A 27694-nucleotide genomic window follows, 5' to 3' on the forward strand; every position below is an offset into this window, starting at 1 on the left:
CCCATCAAAGGGGATCATAAGCCCTAAGGGGCGTCAGACACATCATCGACTATCCAAGGGGCTCAATTGCCCTAAGGGGCGTTAGACACATAATCGCCCATCCAAGGGGCTCATTAGCCCTGAGAGGTGTAAGACACATCATCGCCCATCCAAGGGGCTCATTAGTTAGCCCTAAGATGGCGTCAGACACATCATCGCCCATTTAAGGGGCTCATTAGCCCTAAGGGGTGTCTGACACATCATGGCCTATCCAAGGGGCTTATTAGCCCTAAGGGGTTTCAGACACATCATCGCCCATCCAAGGGTCTTATTAGCCTTAAGGGGCATCAGACACATCATCGCCCATCTATGGGGCCCATTAGCCCTAAGTGGCATCAGACACATCATCGCCCATCCAAGGGGCTCAATTGCCCTAAGGGGCATCAAACACATCATCGTTCATCAAAGGGGCTCATTATCCCTAAGGGGCGTCAAACATAGCAATAAATACAAGTATACATAAGTTAGGCGTAACAATTTGTTTCTTCATTGATGTTTCTTCAAATATATAAGTCTACATGTTTCTTCACAGACACTTGTCACCAAGAAGGCTCTTAGAAAACGTCAATTAAATCATCGCCCATCCCAGGGGCTCATTATTTGGTGATTCGAGAACGTAATGTTCCAAGACAAGCCTTAAAATGAGACCATAAAAATAAAAATGGCATATCCGTCATGTAAGTGGTCTTTTTTCGCAATTTCAGTAGGCTGAATACATTAAAATTTTCCATGATCGCTTATCTAGAAGGGGCTCATTAAACCTAAGGGGTGTCGGACACATCATCGCCCATCCAAGGGGCTCATTAGCCCTGAAGGGTGTTGTAGGGAATAAATTTCAAGTTTTAATCCCACTAGCTTGAACCGCACTGTGATCATACACTAAAGTAAGGTGGCGTCCAAAAGGGAAGAAGATAGAGCAAAAGAGTCGCCAACAAGTTTTATAGGAACTTGTAAACCATTCATAGGATGAAGGTTACACCCCTTAACGATCCAAGAGATCGTCAACTCCATAAGGTCATGAACCAAATAAGGGTTCGGGGATGATGGTACAAATCCAACCTAAAAGAGATTGAACCTGCCCTAATAATAGGCCTCACTTTATTCTGATCGTATTCATGCGCGCTTTTTAATTAACATGCAATTGATAGGATTAACCAAAACCTATTTGTCTATGTTGGTTGAATATTAATGCACAAATAAACTATTATTGGCGATCACTTGAATTATAATCACAATTAACGCTAACAAGATTATAAATATCTTATTAAGCTTGATTACAAGTACAAATTCCTTTTAACATGCATAAAGGCGTGATCAAGCAATAACAATAAATATTAAGCAACATAATAATAATAATAAATAATAATAATTATAAATAAAACAATCATCATCAAAATAATAATAATAATCATAATCATAATCATCATAAATTACAACAATTATAATCATAATCATGTTCATGTTAATATTAAAGCATTATTATAGCAAGATCCTAGGCATGATACTAACAAGATTAATAACAAATCCTAGCATGTCACTAAGCAATAAAAATAAAATCTTAACCTTAACATGATACTAACATTCATAAATATTAGGAAGAAAATATAAGGCATCGTAGCAATCATATTTAATATTAAAATTACCCTAGACATGATACTAGGAATATCATAATAACAATTTAAACATGGTTTCTACATCATAATATCAATTAATCAATTAAAGTACTTACTTTGATGCCTCGTACCTATTTCTAATAACAAAATACACACGTTAGTAACTTCAAGGAAAATAATAAACAATAATTAAATTAAATAATTGAAATAGAGATTTGGGACCAAACCATCAGAAATTAAAACCTTTCACGTCTAGGGCGAAGGCAACTTTGAATATGGCTAGGTGTTTCTAGATCTTGTGAATGCGGAATTTTGTATGTGAAAACAAAGTTTAGAGAAGATGAATGAAAGAGAGAGAGAATAATCAAGAAAACTTGATGAGAATTGGTGAATGAAAACGGAGTTTTTAATACGATATTTATAGAGAAAATTAGCCAAAAAGATAAAAAAAACAAAACATAGTCTGACGCACAGAAAACAGAGCTGGCGCCACCCTTGGCTAACTGGCGCCAGTCACCAACACTAGCGCCAGGCGTCAATGGCTAGCGCTAGGCGCCAGGCCTGGTTCCAGGCCCCAAGGCCTGGGGTTAGGCGCCAGGCTTGTTGCCAACGAGTTTTCGAAAATCAGATAAGATTACCGTACTGGAGGATAAAATCATATAATTTCCTCGAAAATGCTATTTGATTTTAATCAAAACTCTAAAAAGTCAAAAGTCAATTTATCAATGCTAATTGAATTAGGAATGAAAAGAACCTTCTAGAAGAATCTAGAAGACTAAAATCATTCCTAATTGCATTAGGAATGATAAATCATATTCGGCCCTCCCCTAGATCATTGGGCTGCATATAAGGCTCAAACCGGGCCCAGTTTAGTAAATTGGCCATAATTTCCTCAATATTCATCGGAATTGGGCTTATGATATATCGTTGGAAAGCTCTTTGCAAGCCCCATCCAACTACACTACTATTGGACCCATATCATGGACCAACCAAACCGGATTGGCTGTTTTCTTAAAATAAGTTTTCAAAAACAGAGAGAAGATAAAAGAAATTAAAACTATCCGCAACGCTAGACATTCCACACTTTCACTTCATTCGATTATGATTCGACGTGAAAGGTACTCATCACTGGGTTTGGTTTTGGGGAGACACAAATGGGTGTCTACAGGTGTCAGACACATCATCGCCCATCCAAGGGGATCATTAGCCCTAAGGGGCGTCAGACACATCATCGCCCATCTAAGGGGCTCATTAGCTTTAAGGGGTGTCAGACACACATCATGGCCCATCCAAGGGGCTTATTAGCCCTAAGGGGCGTCAGACACATCATTACCCATCCAAGGGTCTTATTAGCCTTAAGGGGTGTCAGACACATCATCGCCCATCTAAGGGGCTCATTAGCCCTAAGGGGCATCAGACACATCAGCGCCCATCCAAGGGGCTCATTAGCCCTAAGGGGCGTGAGACACAACATCGCCCATCCAAGGGGCTTAATTGCCCCAAGGGGCGTCAAACACATCATTGCCCATCCAAGGGGCTCATTACCCCTAGGGGCATCACACACATCATCGCCCATCAAAGGGGATCATTAGCCCTAAGGGGCGTCAGACACATCATTGCCCATCCAAGGGGCTCATTAGCCCTAAGCGGCTTCGGACACATCATCGACCATCCAAGGGTCTCAATAGCCCTAAGGGGCGTTAGACACATAATCGCCCATCCAAGGGGCTCATTAGCCTTGCGGGGTGTAATACACATCATCGCCCATCCAAGGGGCTCATTAGCCCTTAGGGGCGTCAGACACATCAACGCCCATTTAAGGGGCTCATTAGCCCTAAGGGGTGTCAGACACATCATGGCCCATCCAAGGGGCTAATAAGCCTTAAAGGGCGTGACTCACATCATTGCCCATCTTAGGGGCTCATTAGCCCTAAGGGGTGTCAGACACATCATCGCCCATCCAAGGGGCTTATTAGTTCTAAGGGGCGTCTAACACATTATCCCCCATCTAAGGGGCTCATTAGCCCTAAGAAGGATCAGACACATCATCGCCTATCAAAGGGGCTTATTAGCCCTAAGGGGCGTTAGACACATCATCGCCCATCCAAGGAGCTCATTAGCACTAAGAGGCGTTAGACACATCATTGCCATTCTAAGGGGCTCATTAGCCCTAAGGGGTATTTGACATATCATCGCCAATCAAAGGGGCCCATTAGCCCTAACGGGCATCAGACACATCATCGCCCATCTAAGGGGCTTGTTAGCCCTAAGGGGCGTCAGACACATATTAGATATCCAAGGGCTTATTAGCCCTAAAGGGCGTCAGACACATAATTACCCATCCAAGGGGCTCATTATCCTTGAGGGGTGTCAGACACATCATCGCCAGTCAAAGGGGCTAATTAGAACTAAGGGGCGTGAGACACATCATCGCCTATCCATGGGGCTCAATTTCCCTAAGGGGGCGTTAGACACATAATCGCCCATCTAAGGGGCTCATTAGCCCTGAGGGGTGTAAGACACATCATCACCCATCAAAGGGGCTCATTAGAACTAAGGGGCGTGAGACACATTATCGCCATCCAAGGGGCTCAATTGCTCTAAGGAGCGTCAGACACATCATCGCCCATCAAAGGGGCTAATTAGCCTTAAGCGGCGTGAGTCACATCATTGCCCATCCAAGGGGCTTATTAGCCTTAAGGGGTGTCAGACACATCATCGCCCATCTAAGATGCTCATTAGCCTTGAGGGGCGTCAGATACATCATTACCCATCCAAGGGGCTCATTAGCCCTAAGGGGCGTGAGACACATAATCGCCCATCCAAGGGGTTCATTAACCCTAAGGGACGTTAGACACATCATCACCCAACTAAGGGGCTCGTTAGCCCTAAGGGGCGTCAGACGCATATTACCCATCCAAGGGGCTCATTAGCCCTGATGGGCGTCAGACACATCATTACCCATCCAAGAGGCTCATTAGCCTTGAGGGGTGTCAGGCACATTATCGCCAGTCCAAGGGGATCATTAGCACTAAGGGGCGTGAGACACATCATCGCCTATCCAAGGGGCTCAATTGCTTTAAGCGGCTTCAGACACATAATCGCCCATCCAAGGGGCTCATTAGCCTTAAGGGGCATCAGACACATCAACGCCCATCCAAGGGGCTCATCACCCATAAGGGGCGTCAGACACATCATCTCGCCTCTAAGGGGCTCATTAGCCCTACGGGGCGTCAGACACATCATTACCCAGCAAAGGGGCTAATTAGCCCTGAGTGGGGTGTAAGACACATCATCGCCAATCCAAGGGGCCCATTAGACCTAAGGGGCATAAGACATATCATCACCCATCTAAGGGTCTCATTAGCCCTAAGGTGCATCAGACACATCAGCGCCTATCCAAGGGGCTCATTAACCATGAGGGGCGTGAGACACATCATCGCCCATCAAAGAGGTACATTAGCCCTAAGGGACGTTAGACACATCATCACCCATCTAAGGGGCTCGTTAGCCCTAAGGGGCGTCAGATACATATTACCCATCCAAGGGGCTCATTAGCCCTAATTGGCGTCAGACACATCATTACCCATCCAAGAGGCTCAATAGGCCTGAGGGGTTTCAGGCACATCATCGCCAGTCCAAGGGGCTCATTAGCACTAAAGGGCGTGAGACACATCATCGCCTATCCAAGGGGCTCAATTGCTTTAAGCGGCGTTAGACACATAATCGCCCATCCAAGGGGCTCATTAGCCTTGAGGGGTGTAAGACACATCATCACCCATCCAAGGGGCTCATTAGAACTAAGGGGCGTAAGACACATCATCGCCCATCCAATGGGCTCAATTGCTCTAAGGAGCGTCAGACACATGATCGCCCATCTAAGGGGCTAATTAACCTTAAGGGGAGTGAGTCACATCATTGCCCATCAAAGGGGCTTATTAGCCTTAAGGGGTGTCAGACACATCATCGCCCATCTAAGATGCTCATTAGCCTTGAGGGGCGTCAGATACATCATTACCCATCCAAGGGGCTCATTAGCCCTAAGGGGCGTGAGACACATAATCGCCCATCCAAGGGGTTCATTAACCCTAAGGGACGTTAGACACATCATCACCCAACTAAGGGGCTCGTTAGCCCTAAGGGGCGTCAGACGCATATTACCCATCCAAGGGGCTCATTAGCCCTGATGGGCGTCAGACACATCATTACCCATCCAAGAGATTCATTAGCCTTGAGGGGTGTCAGGCACATTATCGCGAGTCCAAGGGGATCATTAGCACTAAGGGGCGTGAGACACATCATCGCCTATCCAAGGGGCTCAATTGCTTTAAGCGGCTTCAGACACATAATCGCCCATCCAAGGGGCTCATTAGCCTTAAGGGGCATCAGACACATCAACGCCCATCCAAGGGGCTCATCACCCATAAGGGGTGTCAGACACATCATCTCGCCTCTAAGGGGCTCATTAGCCCTACGGGGCGTCAGACACATCATTACCCAGCAAAGGGGCTAATTAGCCCTGAGTAGGGTGTAAGACACATCATCCCCAATCCAAGGGGCCCATTAGACCTAAGGGGCATAAGACATATCATCACCCATCTAAGGGTCTCATTAGCACTAAGGTGCATCAGACACATCATCGCCTATCCAAGGGGCTCATTAACCATAAGGGGCGTGAGACACATCATCGCCCATCCAAGAGGTACATTAGCCCTAAGGGACGTCAGACACATCATCACCCATCTAAGGGGCTCGTTAGCCCTAAGGGGCGTCAGATACATATTACCGATCCAAGGGGCTCATTAGCCCTAATGGGCGTTAGACACATCATTACCCATCAAAGAGGCTCATTAGGCCTGAGGGGTTTCAGGCACATCATCGCTAGTCCAAGGGGCTCATTAGCACTAAGGGGCGTGAGACACATCATCGCCTATCCAAGGGGCTCAATTGCTTAATGCGGCGTTAGACACATAATCGCCCATCCAAGGGGCTCATTAGCCTTGAGGGGTGTAAGACACATCATCACCCATCCAAGGGGCTCATTAGAACTAAGGGGCGTAAGACACATCATCGCCCATCCAATGGGCTCAATTTCTCTAAGGAGCGTCAGACACATGATCGCCCATCTAAGGGGCTAATTAACCTTAAGGGGAGTGAGTCACATCATTGCCCATCAAAGGGGCTTATTAGCCTTAAGGGGTGTCAGACACATCATCGCCCATCTAAGATGCTCATTAGCCTTGAGGGGCGTCAGACACATCATTACCCATCCAAGGGGCTCATTAGCCCTAAGGGGCGTGAGACACATCATCGCCCATCCAAGGGGTTCATTAACCCTAAGGGACGTTAGACACATCATCACCCAACTAAGGGGCTCGTTAGCCCTAAGGGGCGTCAGACGCATATTACCCGTCCAAGGGGCTCATTAGCCCTGATGGGCGTCAGACACATCATTACCCATCCAAGAGGCTCATTAGCCTTGAGGGGTGTCAAGCACATTATCGCCAGTCCAAGGGGATCATTAGCACTAAGGGGCGTGAGACACATCATCGCCTATCCAAGGGGCTCAATTGCTTTAAGCGGCTTCAGACACATAATCGCCCATCCAAGGGGCTCATTAGCCTTAAGGGGCATCAGACACATCAACGCCCATCCAAGGGGCTCATCACCCATAAGGGGCGTCAGACACATCATCTCGCCTCTAAGGGGCTCATTAGCCCTACGGGGCGTCAGACACATCATTACCCAGCAAAGGGGCTAATTAGCCCTGAGTGGGGTGTAAGACACATCATCGCCAATCCAAGGGGCCCATTAGACCTAAGGGGCATAAGACATATCATCACCCATCTAAGGGTCTCATTAGCCCTAAGGTGCATCAGACACATCATCGCCTATCCAAGGGGCTCATTAACCATAAGGGGCGTGAGCAAACCATCGCCCATCCAAGAGGTACATTAGCCTTAAGGGACGTCAGACACATCATCACCCATCTAAGGGGCTCGTTAGCCCTAAGGGGCGTCAGATAAATATTACCCATGCAAGGGGCTCATTAGCCCTAATGGGCGCCTGACACATCATTAGCCCTGAGGGGTGTCAGGAACATCATCGCCAGTCCAAGGGGCTCATTAGCACTAAGGGGCGTGAGACACATCATCGCCTATCCAAGGGGCTCAATTGGTTAATTAGCCCTTAGGGGTGTCAGACACATCATCGCCCATCCAAGGGGCTCATTAGCCCTAAGGGGCGTCAGACACATAATCACCCATCTAAAGGGCTCATTTGCCCTAAGGGGCATTAGACACATCATCGCCCATCCAAGGGGCTCATTAGCCCTTAGGGGCATCAGACACATCATTACCCAGCAAAAGGGCTCATTAGCCCTGAGGGGTGTAAGACACATCATCGCTAATCCAAGGGGCCCATTACACCTAAGGGGCATCAGACATATCATAATCCAACTAAGGGGCTCATTAGCCCTAAGGGGCATCAGACACATCATCGCCCATCCAAGGGGCTCATTAACCATAAGGGGTGTGAAACACGTCATCGCCCATCCAAGGGGTTCATCAGCCCTAAGGGACGTCAGACACTTCAACAACCATCTAATGGGCTCGTTAACCCTAAGGGGCGTCATACACATATTAACCATCCAAGAGGCTCATTAGCCCTAATGGGCGTCAGACACATCATTACCCATCCAAGAGGCTCATTAGCCCTGAGGGGTGTCAGGCACATCATCGGCAGTCCAATGGGCTCATTAGCACTAAGGGGCGTGAGACACATCATTGCCTATCCAAGGGGATCAATTGCCCTAGGGGGCGTTAGACACATAATAGCCCATCCAAGGGGCTCATTAGCCCTGAGGGGTGTAAGACACATCATAACCCATCCAAGGGGCTCATTAGAACTAAGGGGCTTGAGACACATGATCGCCCATCCAAGGGGCTCAATTGCTCTAAGGAGCGTCAGATACATCATCTCCCATCAAAGGTGCTAATTAAGCTTAAGGGGCGTGAGTCACATCATTGCCCATCCAAGGGGCTCATTAGCCCTAAAGGGTGTCAGACTCATCATCGCCCTTTTAAGGGACTCATTAGCCCTGGGGGGCGTCAGACACATCATCGCCCATCCAAGGGGCTCATTAGCACTAAGGGCATCAGACACATCATCGCCCATCAAAGGGGATCATTATCCCTGAAGGGCGTGAGATACATCATTACCCATCCAAGGGGCAATTTATCCCTGAGGGGTGTCAGACCAATCATCGCCCATCTAAGGGACTCATTAGCCCTAAGGGGCATCAGACACATCATCGCCCATCCAAGGGGCTCATTAGCCCTAAGGGCATCAGACACATCATCGCCCATCAAAGGGGATCATTAGCCCTAAGAGGGGTGAGATACATCATTGCCCATACAAGGGGCTCATTAGCCCTGAGGGGCGTTAGACACATCATTGCCCATCTAAGGGGCTCATTAGCCCTGAGGGGAGTAAGAAACATAATCACAAATCAGAGGGGATCATTAGCCTTAAGGGGCGTCAGACATATCATCGCCTATCGAAGGGGCTCATTAGCTTTAAGGGGTGTTAGACACATCATGGCCCATCCAAGGCGATTATTATACCTAAGGGGCGTCAGACACATCATTACCCATCCAATGGTCTTTTAAGCCTTAAGGGGCGTCAGACACATCATCACCCATCTAAGGGGCTCATTAGCCCTAAGGGGCCTCAGACACGTCAGCTCCCATCTAAGGGGCTTATTGAACAAGGGGCATCAGACACATCATCGCTCATCCAAGGTGCTCATTAGCCCTAATGGGCGTTAGACACATCATGGCCCATCCAAGGGGCTCATCAGCCCTAGGGGCATCAGACACATCATCGCCCATCATAGGGGTGTGGGATACATCATTGCTCATCCAAGGGGCTAATTAGCCTTAAGGGGCGTGATTCACATCATTGCCCATCCAATTTGTTCATTAGCCCTGAGGTTTGTCAGACACATCATCGCCCATCCAAGGGGCTCATTAGCCCTAAGGGGCGTCAGACACATAATCACCCATCTAAAGGGCTCATTTGCCCTAAGGGGCATCAGACACATCATCGCCCATCCAAGGGGCTCATTAGCCCTAAGGGGCGTTAGACACATCATTAACCATCCAAGGGGTTTATTAGCCATGAGAGGTGTCAGACACATCTTTGCCAGTCCAAGGGGCTCATTAGCCCTAAGGGGCATCAGACACATAATCGCCCATCCAAAGTGCTTATTGGCTCTAAGGGGCGTGAGACACATAATTGCCCATCTAAGGGGCTCATTAGCCCAGAGCGGTGTAAGACACATCATCACCCATCAAAGGGGATCATTATCCCTAAGGGGCGTTAGACACATCATTACCTTTGGTAGTGAGCACCACCCTCACGTGGCAAAATTCATCCTTTACATATGATTTTCGGGCAGTTTTTGATTTTTAACGAAGTTTTTTTTTATGCTTTAAATTTTATCTTTAAGTTTAAAAGGGGTAAGAGATAATTTAATGTTTCTATGGATAATTTAAGTATAAAGATGTATTTTGATGAAGTTTTAAAGGATTTTTGATTAGTTTAAAATGTTGAAATTTTATTTAAAGTAGTATAATTGTGGTTTTTAATAATAGGGTGTGATTATCCATTAAAAAGGAGTTTAATTAGGGGGTTTTAAATAATTTTCAGATTATTATAAGTTATTTAAAGTGAGTTTAAGTTGCTGGAAATTGTTTATACAAGGGTAATTAATATAGTATTATTGTCCCTTTATGTAGAAGACTTGGTTCGAGAATTGTTGTAGAGTACTCGATTATTTTAAGAGCTTATTTGAAGTACGTTCGCGTACTTAGCATATTTTGATGATATAGAATCATGCTAGGCTTGATTTCAATCAATTACAAGTAGTATCATGCTAAGGTTTATGTATGGAATTGTGAATTAATGGTGTTGGTGATTGAATGGTGAAGCATGAATTATTTGTGATGGTTTATGGATTGAAAAATTATATTTTTGGCTTGTTGTGTTTGAACCACATTTTTATTTATGGCATGTTAGAAGGCATGATTAATTAAACTACATGTTTAATTATGTTTGGAATATTGAAAAGGAATTTTATTATGGTTCAAATAATTTTTATTGATGCTTTAAGTATGAGGAAGGAGCTATATAAGTGTCTATGTACACAAGGAATAAATTGTATGTTGGTGCCTTTGTGCACTTAAGGTGTTTTTAACACTGAGGGATAGGATTTTTGGCGTATTATGCGTTTAAGATGTCTTTGACACTGAGGTAGAATTAAAAAGGGTTCAACAATAAATAATATGTGGTCACTAATTATTCAAGAATTAAATTGGTATGTTTGTTTGATTGAATAATTATTGTTGATTGACTTATTATGCTTTGAGAGTCATCACCAAGTCTAATAATTTGTAAATAACGTAAAGTGAAAGAGATTACGCACCAAAACTCTTGGAACGTATATACCTTGAGTATGAACAATAGGGGGAGTTATGGGGTTTTATATTTAACCATAACTTCCAATGGAGTACAAGACGTTGTATATTCCTTTCTTATTATTTATTATTATGCGCAGGAATTCCCCCACTTTTGTGTGGTTTTGTCGCTGGCACGGTTAGCTCCCGTGCCAGTTAACCTCAAATTTATTTGGGGGAGGTTAATAGGTGGAAACCCGTTCGATGCGTATTCAATGCAAAATGAATTAATTAGTGTCTAGTCATTGCGTCTTGTTGATTGGTGTGTGTGCTTGTGAACAGGTGCAATGAGGTAAGTGTGTGTTGATAGGTGAAAGCATGTTAGTGTGGCTAATTTACGCTTATGTACTCAGCTTTGCTGATTGTGTGTGTTTGTGTATTTGGCCATGTCTTTATCTTGGCCCTATGATGACCCATTTTTAATGGAGAGTAGTGGAAACAAGTAGAGATAAACTTTTCAGGTATTGAGGCATATTCATGATGGGGCACGAGTGAAGAGCGAATCATGCTAGTTTATATTAGTTACAATGTGTTTCTGCTTTAATTATTTATGCTAATATTTATATGTGGAGCTAGTATCAAGTTTGGATTTGGTTTGGTTTTTAATAAGGGCCTTTAATGGTTCCAAGTTGTAGGTTGATTTTCATTTTACTTCGCTCATTTTGGTTTTAACTTGACTTTCGTTTGGTTAGCTTTTCAAGTTGGTTTGTTTTGGAAAGGTTTTGAAAATTTGTCTTCCGCTGTGTATCTTTGATATTTGCCTTAACCGTTTTCACGGTGGCGGTAATGTCTTAGATATTCCTATTTAAAGTTTTATACAGGGCAAAACAGGTATTTTAAAATAAAGGAATTTGTAGGGTGTTACACCAAGGGGCTCATTAGCACTAAGGGGCATCTGACACATAATCGCCCATCAAAGGCGCTTATTAGCATTAAGGGGTGTGAGACACATAATCGCCCATCTAAGGGGCTCATTATCCCAGAGGGGTGTATGACATATTATCACCCATCTAAGGGGCTTATTATCCCTAAGGGGTCTCAGATACGTCATCGCCCATCTAAAGGGCTCATTTTCCCTAAGGGGCATCGGACACATCATCGCCCATCAAAGGCGCTCATTAGCCCTAAGGGGCGTTAGACACATCATTACCCATCCAAGGGGCTCATTAGCCATGAGAGGTGTCAGACACATCTTCGCCAGTCCAAGGGGCTCATTTGCCCTAAGGGGCATCGGACACATAATCGCCCATCCAAGGCGCTTATTAGCACTAAGGGGCGTGAGACACATAATCGCCCATCTAAGGGGCTCATTAGCCTAGAGGGGTGTAAGACACATCATCACCCATCAAAGGGGCTAATTAGCCCTAAGGGGCGTTAGACACATCATCACCCATGCAAGGGGCTCATTAGCCCTAAGGGGCGTCAGACACATCATCACCCATCCAAGGGGCTCATCAGCCCTAAGGGGCCTGAGACACATCAGCGCCCATACAAGGGGCTCATTAGCCCTAAGGGGCGCGAGACACATCATCGCCCATCCAAGGGGCTCAATTGCCCAAGGGGCGTCAGACACATCATCGCCCATCCAAGGGGCTCATTATCCCTAGAGGCATCAGGAACATCATCGCCCATCAAATGGGATCATTATCCCAAAGGGGCATCAAACACATCATCGCTCATCCAAAGGGCTCATTAGCCCTAAGGAGCGTCATACACATCATCGCCCATCTAAGGGGCTCATTAGCTCTATGGGGCGTTAGACACATCATTACCCATCCAAGGGGCTCATTAACCATGAGGGGTGTTAGACACATCCTCGCTAGTCCAAGAGGCTCATTAGCCCTAAGGGGCATAAGACACATCATCGCCCATCAAAGGCGCTCATTAGCACTAAGTGGCGTGAGACACAGCATCGCCCATCCAAGGGGCTCAATTGCCCTAAGGGGCGTTAGACACATGATCACCCATCTAAGGGGCTCATTAGCCCTTAGGGGTGTAAGAAAAATCATCACCCATCCAAGGGGCTCATTAGCCGTAAGGGGCGTTAGACACATCATCTCCCATGCAAGGGGCTCATTAGCCCTAAGGGGCCTAAGACACATCAGCGCCCATACAAGGGGCTTATTAGCCCAAAGGGGCGTGAGACACATCATCGCCCATCCAAGGGGCTCAATTGCCGAAGGGGCGTTACACACATCATCGCCCATAAAAGAGACTCATTATCCCTAGGGGCATCAGGAACATCATCGCTCATCAAAGGGGATCATTAGCCCTATGGGGCATCAAACACATCATCGCTCATCCAAGGGGCTCATTAGCTCTGAGGGGCGTCATACACATCATCGCCCATCTAAGGGGCTCCTTAGCCCTAAGGGGCTTTAGACACATCATTACCCATCCAAGGGGCTCATTAACCATGGGGAGTGTTAGACACATCTTCGCTAGTCCAAGGGGCTCATTAGCCCTAAGGGGCATAAGAAACATCATCGCCCATCCAAGGCGCTAATTAGCACTAAGTGGCGAGAGACACATCATCACCCATCCAAGGGGCTCAATTACCCTAAGGGGCGTTGGACATATAATCACCCATCCAAGGGGCTCATTAGCCCTTAGGGGTGTAAGAAACATCATCACCCATCCAAAGGGCTCATTAGAACTAAGGGGCGTCAGACACATAATCAGCCATCCAAGGGGCTCATTAGCCCTGAGGGGTGTAAGAAACATCATCACCCATCCAAGGGGCTCATTAGCCCTAAGGGGCGTGAGACACATCATCACCCATCCAAGGGGCTCATTAGCCATAAGGGGCGTTAGACACATTGTCGCCCATCCAAGGGGATCATCAGCTCTAGGGGCATCAGACACATCATCACCCATCAAAGGGGATCATTAGCCCTAAGGGGCGTGAGATACATCATTGCTCATCCAAAAGGCTAATTAGCCTTAAGGGGCGTGAGTCACATTATTGCCCATCCAAGGGGCTCATTAGCCTTGAGGGGTGTCAGACACATTGTCGCCTATCCAAGGGGCTCATTAGCCCTAAGGGGCGTCAGACACATAATCGCCCATCTAAAGGGCTCATTTGCCCTAAGGGGCATCATACACATCATCGCCCATCCAAGGGGCTCATTAGCCTTAAGCGGCGTTAGACACATCATTACCCGTCCAAGGGGCTCATTAGCCATGAGAAGTGTCAGACACATTTTCCCCAGTCCAAGGGGCTCATTAGCCCTTAGGGGCATCAGACACATAATCGCCCATCCAAGGGGCTTATTAGCACTAAGGGGCGTGAGACACATAATCGCCCATCTAAGGGGCTCATTAGCCCAAAGGGGTGTAAGACACATCATCACCCATCAAAGGGGCTCATTAGCCTTAAGGGGCGTTAGACACATCATCACCCATGCAAGGGGCTCATTAGCCTAAAGGGGCGTCAGACACATCATCATCCATTCAAGGGGCTTATTAGCCTTAAGGGGCCTGAGACACATCATCGCCCATCCAAGGGGCTTTATTGCCCAAGGGGCGTCAGACACATCATCGCCCATTCAAGGGGTTCATTATCCCTAGGGCCATCAGGAACATCATCGCCCATCAAAGTTGACCATTAGCCCTAAGGGGCATCAAACACATCATCGCGCATCTAAGGGGCTCATTAGCCCTAAGGAGTGTCATACACATTATCGCCCATCTAAGGGGCTCATTAGCCGTAAGGGGAGTTAGACACAACATTACCCATCCAAGGGGCTCATTAACCATGAGGGGTGTTAGACACATCTTCGCCAGTCCAAGGGGCTCATTAGCCCTAAGGGGCATAAGACACATCATCGCCCATCCAAGGCGCTCATTAGCACTAAGTGGCGTGAGACACATCATCGCCCATCCAAGGGGCTCAATTGCCCAAAGGGGCGTTAGACACATAATTACCCATCCAAGGGGCTCATTAGCCCTGAGGGGTGTAAGAAACATCATCACCTATCCAAGGGGCTCATTAGCCCTAAGGGGCGTCAGACACATAGTTACCCATCCAAGGGGCTCATTAGCCCTGAGGGGTGTAAGAAACATCATCACCCATCCAAGGGGCTCATTAACCCTAAGGGCCGTGAGACACATCATCACCCATCCAAGGGGCTCCATTGCCCAAGGGGCGTTAGACACATCATCGCCTGTAGAAGGGGCTCATTAGCTTTAAGGGGTGTTAGACACATCATGACCCATCCAAGGGGCTCATCAGTCCTAAGGAGCGTTAGACACATCATTGCCCATCCAAGGGGCTCATCAGTCCTAGGGGCATCAGACACATCATCGCCCATCAAAGGAGATCATTAGCCCTAAGGGGCGTGAGATACATCATTGCTCATCCAAGGGGCTAATTAGCCTTAAGGGGCTTGAGTCACATCATTGCCTATCAAAGGGGCTCATTAGCCCTGAGGGGTGTCAGACACATCATCGCCCATCCAAGGGGCTCATTAGCCCTAAGGGGCGTCAGACACATAATCGCCCATCTAAAGGGCTCATTTGGCCTAAGGGGCATCAGACACATCATTGTCCATCCAAGGGGCTCATTAGCCCTAAGGGGCGTTAGACACATCATTACCCATTCAAGGGGATTATTAGCCATGAGAAGTGTCAGACACATCTTTGCCAGTCCAAGGAGCTCATTAGCCCTAAGGAGCATCAGACACATAATCGCCCATCCAAGGCGCTTATTAGCACTAAGGGGCGTGAGACACATAATCGCCCATCTAAGGGGCTCATTAACCTGAGGGGTGTAAGACACATCATCACCCAAGCAAAGGGCTCATTAGCCCTAAGGGGCGTTAGACACATTATAACCCATCCAAGGGGCTCATTACACCTAAGGGGCCTGAGACGCATCAGCGCCCATAAAAGGGGTTCATTAGCCCTAAGGGGCGTGAGACACATCATCGCCCATCCAAGGGGCTCAATTGCCCAAGGGGTGTTAGACACATCATCGCTCATCCAAGGGGCTCACTATCCCTAGGGCCATAAGGAACATCATCGCCCATCAAAGGGGATGATTAGCCCAAAGGGGCATCAAACACATCATCGCTCATCCAAGGGGATCATTAGCCCTAAGGGGCGTCATACACATCATCGCCCATCTAAAAAGCTCATTAGTCCTAAGGGGCGTTAGACACATTATTACCCATCCAAGGGGCTCATTAACCATGAGGAGTGTTAGACACATCTTCGCCAGTCCAAGGGGGTCATTAGCCCTAAGGGGCATAAGACACATCATCGCCCATCCAAGGCGCTCATTAGCACTAAGTGGCGTGAGACACATCATCGCCCATCCAAGAGGCTCAATTGCCCTAAGGGGCGTTAGACACATAATCACCCACCCAAGGGGCTCATTAGCCCTGAGGGGTGTAAGAAACATCATCACCCATCCAAGGGGCTCATTAGCCCTAAGGGGCGTGAGACACATCATCACCCTTCCAAGGGGCTCAATTGCCTAAGGGGCTTAAGACTCATCATTACCCATCCAAGGGGCTCATTATCCCTAGGGGGCGTCAGACCTATAATCGCCTATCGAAGGGGCTTATTAGCTTTAAGGGGTGTCAGACACATCAAGGCCCATCCAAGGGGCTTATTATCCCTAAGGGGTCTCAGACACGTCATTTCCCACCCAAGTGTCTCATTAGCCTTAAGGGGCGTCAGACACATCATCGCCCATCTAAAGGGCTCATTAGCCCTAAGTAGAATCAGACACATCATCGCTCATCCAAGGGGCTCATTAGACCTAAGGGGCGTTAGACACATCATCGCCCATCCAAGGGGATCATAAGCCCTAGGGGCATCAGACACATCAACTCCCATCAAAGGGGATCATTAGCCCTAAGGGGCGTGAGATACATCATTGCTCATCCAAGGGGCTAATTAGCCTTAAGGGGCGTGAGTCACATCATTGCCCGTCCAAGGGGCTCATTAGCCTTGAGAGGTGTCAGACACATCATCGCCTATCCAAGGGGCTCATTAGCCCTAAGGGGCATCAGACAAATAATCGCCCATCTAAATGGCTTATTTGCCCTAAGGGACATCAGACACATCATCGCCCATCCAAGGGGCTCATTAGCCCTAAGGGGCGTTAGACACATCATTACCCATCCAAGGGGAACATTAGCCATGATAGGTGTCAAACACATCTTCGCCAGTCCAAGGGGCTCATTAGCCTTAAGGGGCTCATTAGCCCTAAGGGGCATCAGACACATAATCGCCTATCCAAGGCGCTTATTAGCACTAAGGGGCATGAGAAACATAATCGCCTATCTAAGGGGCTTATTAGCCTTGAGGGGTGTAAGACACATCATCACCCATCTAAGGGGCTCATTAGCCCTACGGGTGGTTAGACACTTTATCACACATGCAAGGGGCTCATTAGCCCTAAGGGGCGTCAGACACATCATCACCCATCCAAGGGGATCTTTAGCCCTGAGAGGTGTAAGTAACATCATCACCCATCCAAGGGGCTCATTATCCCTAAGGGGCGTGAGACACATCATCACCCATCCAAGGGGCTCATTATCCCTAGGGGCATCAGGCACATCATTGCCCATCAAAGGGGATCATTAGCCCTAAGAGGCGTGAGATATATCAATGCCCATCCAAGGGGCTCATTAGCCCTAAGGGGCGTCAGACACATCATCTCCCATAAAAGGGGCTCAATTGCCCTAAGGGGCGTTAGACACATAATCGCCCATCTAAGGGGCTCATTAGCCCTGAGTGGTGTAAGACTCATCATCGCTTATCCAAGGGGCTCATTAGCCCTCAAGGGCGTCGAACACATCATCGCCCATCTAAGGGGCTCATTAGCCCTAAGGGATGTTAGACACATCATGGCCCATACAAGGAGCTTATTAGGCTTAAGGGGTCTCAGACACGTCATCGCCCATCCAAGTGTCTCATTAGCCTTAAGGGGCGTCAGACACATCATCGCCCATCTAAGAGGATCATTAGTCCTAATTGGAACCAAACACATCATCGCTCATCCAAGGGGCTCATTAGCCCTAAGGGGCGTCAGACACATCATCGCCATCCAAGGGGCTCATTAGCCCTGAGGGGTGTTAGACACATCTTTGCCAGTCCAAGGGGCTCATTAGCCCTAAGGGAAATCAGACACATCATCGCCCATCCAAGGCGCTGATCATTAGCACTAAGGGGCATTAGACACATAATCACCCATCCAAGGGACTCATTAGCCCTGAGGGGTGTAAGACACATCATCACCCATCCAAGGGGCTTATTAGCCCTAAGGGGCGTCAGACACATCATCGCCAGTCTAAGGGGCTCATTACCTCTAAGGGGCCTCATACACATCAGCGCCCATCCAAGGGGCTCAATTGTCCAAGGGGCGTCAGACACATCATCACCCATCCAAGTGGCTCATTATCCATAGGGGCATCAGGCACATCATCGCCCATCACAGCGGATCATTAGCCTTAAGGGGTGTGAGATATGTCAATGCCCATCAAAGGGGCTTATTAGCCCTAAGAGGCGTTAGACACATCATGGCCCATCCAAGGGGATCACACATAATCGCCCATCCAAGGGGCTCATTAGCCATGAGTGGTGTAAGACACATCATCGCCCATTAGAGGGGCTCATTAGCCCTTATGGGCGTCGAACACATCATCGCCCATCTAAGGGGCTCATTAGTCCTAAGGGGTGTCAGACACATCATGGTCCATCCAAGGGGCTCATTAGCCCATAGTGGTGTAAGACACATCATCGCTTATCCAAGGGGCTCTTTAGCCCTTAGGGGCGTCGAACACATCATCGCCTCTCTAAGGGGCTCATTAGCCCTAAAGGATGTCAGACACATCATGGCCCATCCAAAGGGATTATTAGCCCTAAGGGGTCTCAGACATGTCATCGCCCATCCAAATGTCTCATTAGCCTTAAGGGGCATCAGACACATCATCACCCATCTAAGGGGCTCATTAGCCCTAAGGGGAATCGAACACATCATCGCTCATCCAAGGGGCTCATTAGCCCTAAGGGACGCTAGACACATCATCGCCATAAAAGGGGCTCATTAGCCCTAAGGGGCGTTAGACACATTGTAGGCATCGTTCGAAGTGCGCCTACGTAAAAAGCATGTTGTGAATATGCTTGGCACTCATAGGAAGTGGGAATTAACATTACGATTAGGGACAAATAAAATAGGGAGCCGCCAACAAGTTTTAAAGGAACTTGTAAACCGTTCACGGATCATAAAAAGGCAACCACGATAAGGGACAACGATAGGCAACAACGATTGACCCGTGAAGGATACACCCCATTCATAATCCATGAGATTACTAACTCCATATGGTTCGGAACCTTGAAAGGAGGATCGGGGATGATGGTACGAAGTGAGTCATGGAGTCACATTCGCCCGTATTGGCCTCTACTCGATTCTTTTATTGAAAAGCATTCCTATGATCTCAAAGGCATACAAACAATAATTCAATTCGCTCCAAACTATTATTTAACTAAATTGGTTTAATATTAATGCACACATAATTCTAAAATATTGTGATCACTTCAATTAATAATAAGATTAAAAGGATCCTAAACCGGTTGTCCAAATTATCTTATTAGTCGTGATTTTCAATTACATATTCCCTTTAACATGCAATATGGTGATCAAAATAAATATATAATAGAACAAATATTAATATTAAAACCAATTTAATCACAATTCCACAACATAAAATCGTTAGAAAAATAATAATAATAAAAGAGCATGATCCTTACTTTGATTCTGTTTGTTTGCAACTACAAAATAATAAACGAGTTAGTAACTTCAAGAAAATAAAATAATAACTAAATTAAATTAAATAAAATTAAGTTGATTTTGGGGCCAAACCCTCAAACAATTCTACCTTTCACGCCTTGGCTTAAGGACAGAACCTCGAGTAAAATATGGACTCCATTGAGTGCTTGAAGAAGGAATTTTGAAGTGAAAAGGGTAGGCTAGTATTTAGGTTAATAACATAGAAGAGAGAAAGTAAAAATAATAAAATTCTCGGTGCCCCGTACATCAGAAATGAGGTGGTATTTATAGGGAAAATGTGCTGAGGGAGCACACGGAACCCTAAAATGATAACAACCCTAAAAAAGTATCCCGTGACACGGTCAGACTGTACCGTCAGACGGTACACATTCCCGTGACACGGTACAGTTTTGGAGTGACGCGGGAAATTTTCAGAAAACGGGATGGAAAACGCGTTAAGGGTTTACGCGAAAAGGACACGGAACGTCCCGTGTCACGGCAGACCTCCCGTGTCACGGGATGTCCCACCGTCAGATGGGAAAGATTCCCGTGACACGGTGGCAGTCTGCCGTGGCGCGGGAACTTCCAGTTTATTTTTCCGTCTAAATTCATTTTTAACCCTAATTTCTTTCGGCTTTTTAAGTGCCGATTGATAATTTCGGGCTTTTTTTTTACTTTTATTATTCGAGCTAAAATAAGAAAAAAATTAAATAAAAATAAATAAAAGGTTTGGGCCAAAAACAGTAAAATAAAAAGGTTTGGACTTAAAATAAGTTGGGCTGAAATTAAAACTATGCTTTTACCAAACATCAAGACTAATCCATGGACCGTTCAAAAGTATGAATTTAATAAAATACGATTTTTTAAGCACTCTCGGGATTAAATACTAAACCCAACCAATAGTGGCGGTGAAAGGTTATTTATCATCGGGTTTGGTTTTGGGGAGACATTTTTAGGTGTCTACAGAAGCCCCCACTTTGACCGAGTTTGTAGAAACGTCAGTTTCGAAAACGATAGTCAAAGTAGCCGATAGGGACGGAGAATGATTTAAGACGTTCTACGATCCTAAATCACTCTGCATACGCCGATACCTGCAGAAAAATGTTAATTCCACAGATAAAAGAGTAACGAGATAGAATACATATCTGGTACCAATGTATTGGTGACAAACGAATTTGGCAGCTTCCTAAGTTTGAAGGAATCCACCGAGTGAAATTTGTTGAAACGCTTTCCATGCTTGAGGAAAGCCGACTGAAGAGTTTGGTAGTTTTCTAAGCCTGAAGAAAGCTACCGGATAATACTTTCCATGCCTGAGGAAAGTCGACGTATGAATTTGGCGTCATTCTATGCTTGAAGAAATCCACCGATAATGCCTTCCATGCCTGAGGAAAGCCGATAAAGGAATTTTGTGATTTTCTATACTTGAAGAAAATCCACCGATAACGCTTTCCATGCCTGAGGAAAGCCGACTTGGCGGTTTTCTATACTTGAAGAAAAACCCACCGATAACGCTTTCCATGCCTGAGGAAAGCCGACTTGGCGGTTTTCTATACTTGAAGAAAAATCCACCGATAACGCTTTCCATGCCTGAGGAAAGCCGACGATTGCTGAAATTGGTAAGTGTATGATGGTTCGATTATCCCCAAACGTGGGCCGCAGATGATTCACAATTTTAAGCCGATTATCTGACCATATTAAATGCATAAAATGCCAAAAATAGACTTTGACGCTTGCCAGGGGTAAAATGGTAATTTTAGTCCCCCTTAAATATCAGTTGGAATTTTCCGCGTAATTCTAGCGAAAAATAACCGCTCAATAACCTCGAAAAATCAGTCAAACTAGTCAAAAAGGCCAGGAATATTCCCTGACCAAGTGCAGAATTTCCGCGCCACGTCAAATACTTCCCGCGACACGGGAATGACTCTCGTCAGACGGGACAGAATCTCGTGTCACGGGAACTTTTTCCCCCCTTTTTTTTATTTTGCTGTTTGAATTGGTCAACGTGCCACGTCAAATTGTGCCGTTACAAAATAACGGTAACCGTGGCACAGTTAACGGGGTCCGTTGCACGGTTACTTTTTGCTTTAAAATCACATTTTTGCTTCACATCTTCGCCATTTCTCATCTCCTCTATATTTCTCCATTTTCACTTCTTGCTTACAAAAATAGCTGTGCCACGTTTAAGGTAAACCGCCGGCCGTTGAAGCTCACCGTGACACGGTAATCGGCAACCGTGACACGGCGGTTCTACAGATCTTTTTTTTTTCTTTTTTTTTTTTATTTTTTATTTTTGCTGCGATTTGTTGCTGCTGTTGTTCGCTTCTGCTGGTGCTATCTCCGCCGGAGCTGCCGTCTGAACCGCCAGAGCTCCGTCGCCTGTGAAGTTCGCCGTGACACGGGACAGCCTCGCCGTGTCACGGATTTTGTTGACCGTGTCGCGGCGGTCCTGCTAGTGGCCGGAAGTTTTTTCGTGCTTTTGGAGTTCGAATTTTCACCAATTTGCTGTAATTTCTTGCTATTTTCCTCATTTTCGACCCTCTACAAGCATCCATGTAAGTTTCCTTTGATTTTTGCTTTAAATTTGCTTCACATAAATAATTTCATGACAAACCCTAAAAAATCAATTTGGGGGTTTTTGATTTTGAAGTTTTATGTTGAAATTCTTGCCATGATTTTACTTGTAAATGTATACATGTGTGTTTGTGAGAGATTTGAGACAAAAATTGCATGATTTGATGGAGAATTGAGCAAATCACCATTTTTGGGTGCTACTTTGTGAAACAATGTTCATGTGTTTGCTCTTGAAATGGTGGTGAATCTTGTGAAATGATGTGTTGATTCATATTTTGCGTATGTACTATATTATCATGGAGAACATAGTATCATGCGGCTAGGAGAACTGTAGTATTAGTTTGTCATGGAGAAACTAAATACCATAATTTTGCAAATTTTTAGCCTTGAGGTAAAAATTTAGCATATAATTAAATAACTTAGGAAATGATGCTAAGTATTTTTATTTTTGCAACTTGAATTAAATGTTTAGGAAATGATGCTAAACATTTAGATTTTGATAATAGCATGCCTAGACGACGAAATTGCGATCTTTCTATCTGCGGCCGGCGTCGGGCTTTCCGGGAGGACACTCCCACTGTCCCTGAGGGCATGGACAATGACGTCTTAGAGTCCGAGCCTCGGACTTCTACGAGTAGGGGTAGGTGGGTTCCACCTCCTTAGACTCCGGACAAGTTGGTTTTCTGCCGTGAAAACCACGTCTCTCATCGCGCACTCTCCGGCATAGTCGATGGCACGCTTCGCCAACATGGTTCCGGAGCCGGCGATTTGATCCCTCGACTTCACCAGGTCATTACGAGGGATCCTGATACGAGCGCCTTTTGGGAATCGGCTGGCTTGGTCGATTTCTACGCGGCGGTTGCAGGGTTTCGTAGCCCCCGGGGTTGCGGCGCAACAGTCGTTCGCGCAATTTTGGAGTATTTCTGGGATACTACCAACACCTTTCATTTTTCTTGGGGGGAGATGACGGTGACCCCTCTAGACTTCAGCATGATCAGCGGGCTGCGCTTCACCGACCGGGCTGTAGGTCAGATGTCCGATCTATCTTGGGGATCGGCTGCGGTAGCTGATTTGTTAGGTCCGATTGTTCAGCACATCAGGACCCGACCAGTATCTCGAGGTGGTTCTAGGAGTGGACAATCGGAGCTGGCTTCAATTCTAGCTCGCGGCTTCGAGATGGAGGATACGACGGCTGAGCAGCGGGTGCGGATCTTCATCTTGATCCTGATTTATGTGACCCTCTCTCCCAACAGGAGTTCACGCGTGCTCCTTTGTTACCTCCTCTCTTTGGCTAGGATCCCCGAGATAGGATCCTATAGCTGGGCCAGTCTTGGGTACGCAGATCTTCTTTTTTCTGTACGTCATGGCTGCCGGCAGCTGGATGACGAGTCCCCTATCACCGTTTATGGCCTGTGGAGAGTCGTAGAGGTGATGATCTTTTCCCTTTTTGTTTCACTTTAGCTTGTTCGACTCATGTGCTAAAGATTACTTTTATCGCAGCTATGGTTCTACGAGTACTTCCCAGGCTTGGCTCCTTGCCGGCGTCGCGGAGCGGTCCATGATTTCCCTGTCGGGGCCAGCTGGCGTGACCGAGGAGAGTCGCGGGTGGAGTCCGTTCCGGCACTTCGTGGGCTACTACGCCGAGGCACCTCTTTCGTTGGCGTAAGGATTAGTTTTGGTGCGTTCTTTCCTTCTAATGTTGTTTCCGTTGTTTCACGCCTACCCTTTTTTTTTTAGGGTTTCCAGGTTCCCATCGATGTCCAGTATCGTCCTTGGGCCGGGATGACTGATCTACCTGAGGCCCTGCGTCTTTCAGTGTACCTTACCATTTTGGTTGGTACCGGACGCTTTGTCTGGTATTTGGGGGAGTGAGTCGTCCGTCAGCATAGCGGCGATCGCTTTGTGGTGCCCTCATCCCCGCCAGAGTAGATGATGGACTCCCGCTTGATTAGAGAGCTGATCAACAGGGGAGAGCGCTATACTCTTCCATGGCAGGAGCTGGTTCACATGGAGAGTGACTATGCGCGGGACTTGCTTCCCTCTCTAGCTCCTCCACCCCGTCTTTCTGAGGTATGATTTCCTTTGAGAATCTTCTTTACTAGTCTCTGTTTTTAAATAGTCGAATAACTTGATTATTCGATCATATTTTCAGACGACCATCCGCCCTATGGGGAGGATTGAGATTCCTCCTCAGTCTATCCGCTATCCAGGGCCGATTGGTATCACGGAGGACCATATTGCTGACGCGCCAGAGGGTTATATCCAGGCGCAGGAGTCTTTGCCCGAGGTCTTTGAGCCGGTGAGTTTTCTTCGACGCTTTATCTATCCTTTTAATATTGCTTGTTACTGACTTTTCTTTGTTTTATCCTCAGCCTAACCGCCCGGAGATGATGGGATTCATGAAGCTGGTGGACGCCCTGAAGTATTGCATCATCAAGCTTCGGCGTGGTGCGAGTTGTCGGAGCTCTAGCGACGTTCTTGAGGTATCACTTATTTTTTCATTTCTACCATTTGTTTTATTTTGCGTTGTTGACACCTTTTGATTTTGTATCTTTCAGGAGCGACGGAGGTCCCACTCGCGCTCGAGGCCCAGAGACTCGGACGAGGAGGAACTTGGTCGTGGTAGATGATCTCCTGAGGCTCACCGGCGTTCTCATTTTCAGTGAGAGCCTCAGACTACTCAGCCATTTCAGGAGGCTCAGTGGCAGCAGGGTCAGTCTTCCCAGCGCTTTCCGGGCTAGAGTTAGGGGCAGCGACAGTCGTTTTCACAGACTCCACAGCTTGAGTTTGGGTCTGTTCTGACTCCTTTGGATCGTGGTTCATTTTCAGCTCCGTTATCTGGGATTCCTCCACCGCTGTCGGGCTTGTTCTCGGTTCCGATGTATAGGACGATGCCTTCACCGACGATTCCAGTGTCTCTGGGCCAGTCTACTCCGTTTTCCGGTTGGAGGGGTCCTGCCTTGAGCTTGGCTACTGCTGGGGCTACGTGGATTAGTAGGGACGCTACTCCCCGTACGCGGATGGTCGAGGGACTCTTCGGTTCGCCGTTCCCATATGCACAGGATGGACCACATGAACAGGGTGGAGATGAGACTTATTCTGGCTCTAGGGACTTTTGACCGAGGGTTTTTGTTTGTACATACTATGATGACACTTGACATATTTATGTATTATGACTCTTTGTACATTATTTACAGTTTATGTATTTATTATTGTGTGTTAGTGTGTGTTTGAGACTCCTTGTGTGTGATTGTGTATTTATTAATGGTACGACGAAAAAACATAAGTGGAGTAATGGAGGGTACCGACCTTCCCCAAAAGAAAAGAAATAAAAATAAAAATATCTTCTCCACCAGAAAAGGAAATAAAGGAAATAAAATAAATAAATGAAATTACCCTCCCCCAAAAGAAAAAATAAATAAAGTGATGAATAAATAAAATAAAATAAAATAAAATAAAGATAATAATAATATAGATAAAAAAAGGTGAGAAGTTTATTAGCAATAAAACTCTCGAATAAAACTGGAAAATAAACGGTGAAGATAAAAAACTATAAAAAAAAAATCCGGATAAATACGGGAAAAGATAAAAAAAAAGAGACGCGTGAAGTGCCGTGACACGACACTGTACACCGTGTCACGGAAAAACTTGCCGTGTCACGGCAAAAGTTCCCGTGACACAGTGGAATTTCCCGTGTCATGGGACGCGTATTAGTCAGCAATTTGTTTTACGCGTATGAAAAGATAAGTTCTCGGCAGTTTCGAGCGCTTTTGCTATAAAATAAGACCAGATTATTCATGATATGCATAATTACGAAACACAAAATAATTTCGAATTTCATATTTCAATAATCATGTCTCAGAATTTTGATAATACATTGCGCGACTGGTCTTATTCTTTGACCAATGCTGAAAAAAGAGAGTTAGAATTATTTCATGTCAGGGGTTTACTAGCCCTGCAACACGTAGCTATTGAACATGATTTTCTTAGGGCAGCATTAGATTATTGGAGTCCAGAAACACACTGTTTCAAATTTGATTATGATGAAATCTATCCTCTGCCGGAGGAATTTGGTGCAATCTTTGGATTTCCTGCTAGAAATCTTATTGCCATGCCTACCCTGCGTGAATATTATTACCAAGATGTTGAACGCCATCTGAATCTAACAGATCCAGATTTAAATAGAATTGTTTGTGGTAATGAAGTAGACTTAGAAAAACTTGCTAATTTATATTTTAATCGCCCTATCTCTGAGTCTTATCATGTATATCGTAGAAGGGCATATATTTTTTGCATGTTTAACAAGATACTATTTGCAAACGGTATGGTAGAACATGCTTGTCTGGCGTCTGTACTTGAGCATGTTGAATCCGGAAGATCTCCTATGCCGACGTGCCTTGGAGAAACATTTTGTGGTCTTAACGAGGCAAAAGCTGACCAGAAAGCCATAAGGAAGGGCTCTCTGGTACTACTGCAGGTAAAAATACGCTCCGAATAGCCCCCGTGACACAAAACAGGCACCGTGTCACGGTGGGTGTCTGCCGTGACACGGTTAAAACTGCCGTGTCACGGGAATCTGCAATTTTTTTATTTTTTTTGGGCGTGACGCAGTGCTGAACCGACGCGCGTATTTGATCAACAGAGGGCGGATTTTTTATTTTATTTTAAAGTGGTCGGGCCCCCTTGAGGGGTTGCCTACGTATCCTAAAAAGGAATCAGGCCAAACGTAGCTCTATTGGGTCATGAACCCATGCGACTAGGCATAGAATTTCTTGAGTTGATCCAAGTTGATTAAATTATGGAAGCCGTTACCGTCCATGTCTACCAATTGTGCCGCTCCGCCAGACAGGATGGCTTTAACAATGTACGGGCCTGACCAGTTAGGCCTGAATTTTCCTCTTGGATCTAACACATTTTTACGAAGTTCCTTAAGCACTAGGTCACCCTCTTTGATACTTCTGGTCTTGAATTTTTTATTAAAATGTCGTGCCATACGCTGTTGGTAGGTTTGGACATGATGCAAAGCTGCCAAGCGTTTTTCATCAAGCAAGACCAGTTCGTCGTATCTTGCTCTAATCCAGTCGACTTCATCTAGTTGGCTTTCCAATGCGATTCGAGCTCGATTGGTTGTACAGCTTCAACTCCATAGACCAAAGAGAAAGGGGTGGCCC

This window comes from Chenopodium album, chromosome 8 (genome assembly GCF_948465745.1).
Source record: "Chenopodium album chromosome 8, dcCheAlbu1.1, whole genome shotgun sequence".
In the NCBI taxonomy this organism is placed as follows: domain Eukaryota; kingdom Viridiplantae; phylum Streptophyta; class Magnoliopsida; order Caryophyllales; family Amaranthaceae; genus Chenopodium; species Chenopodium album.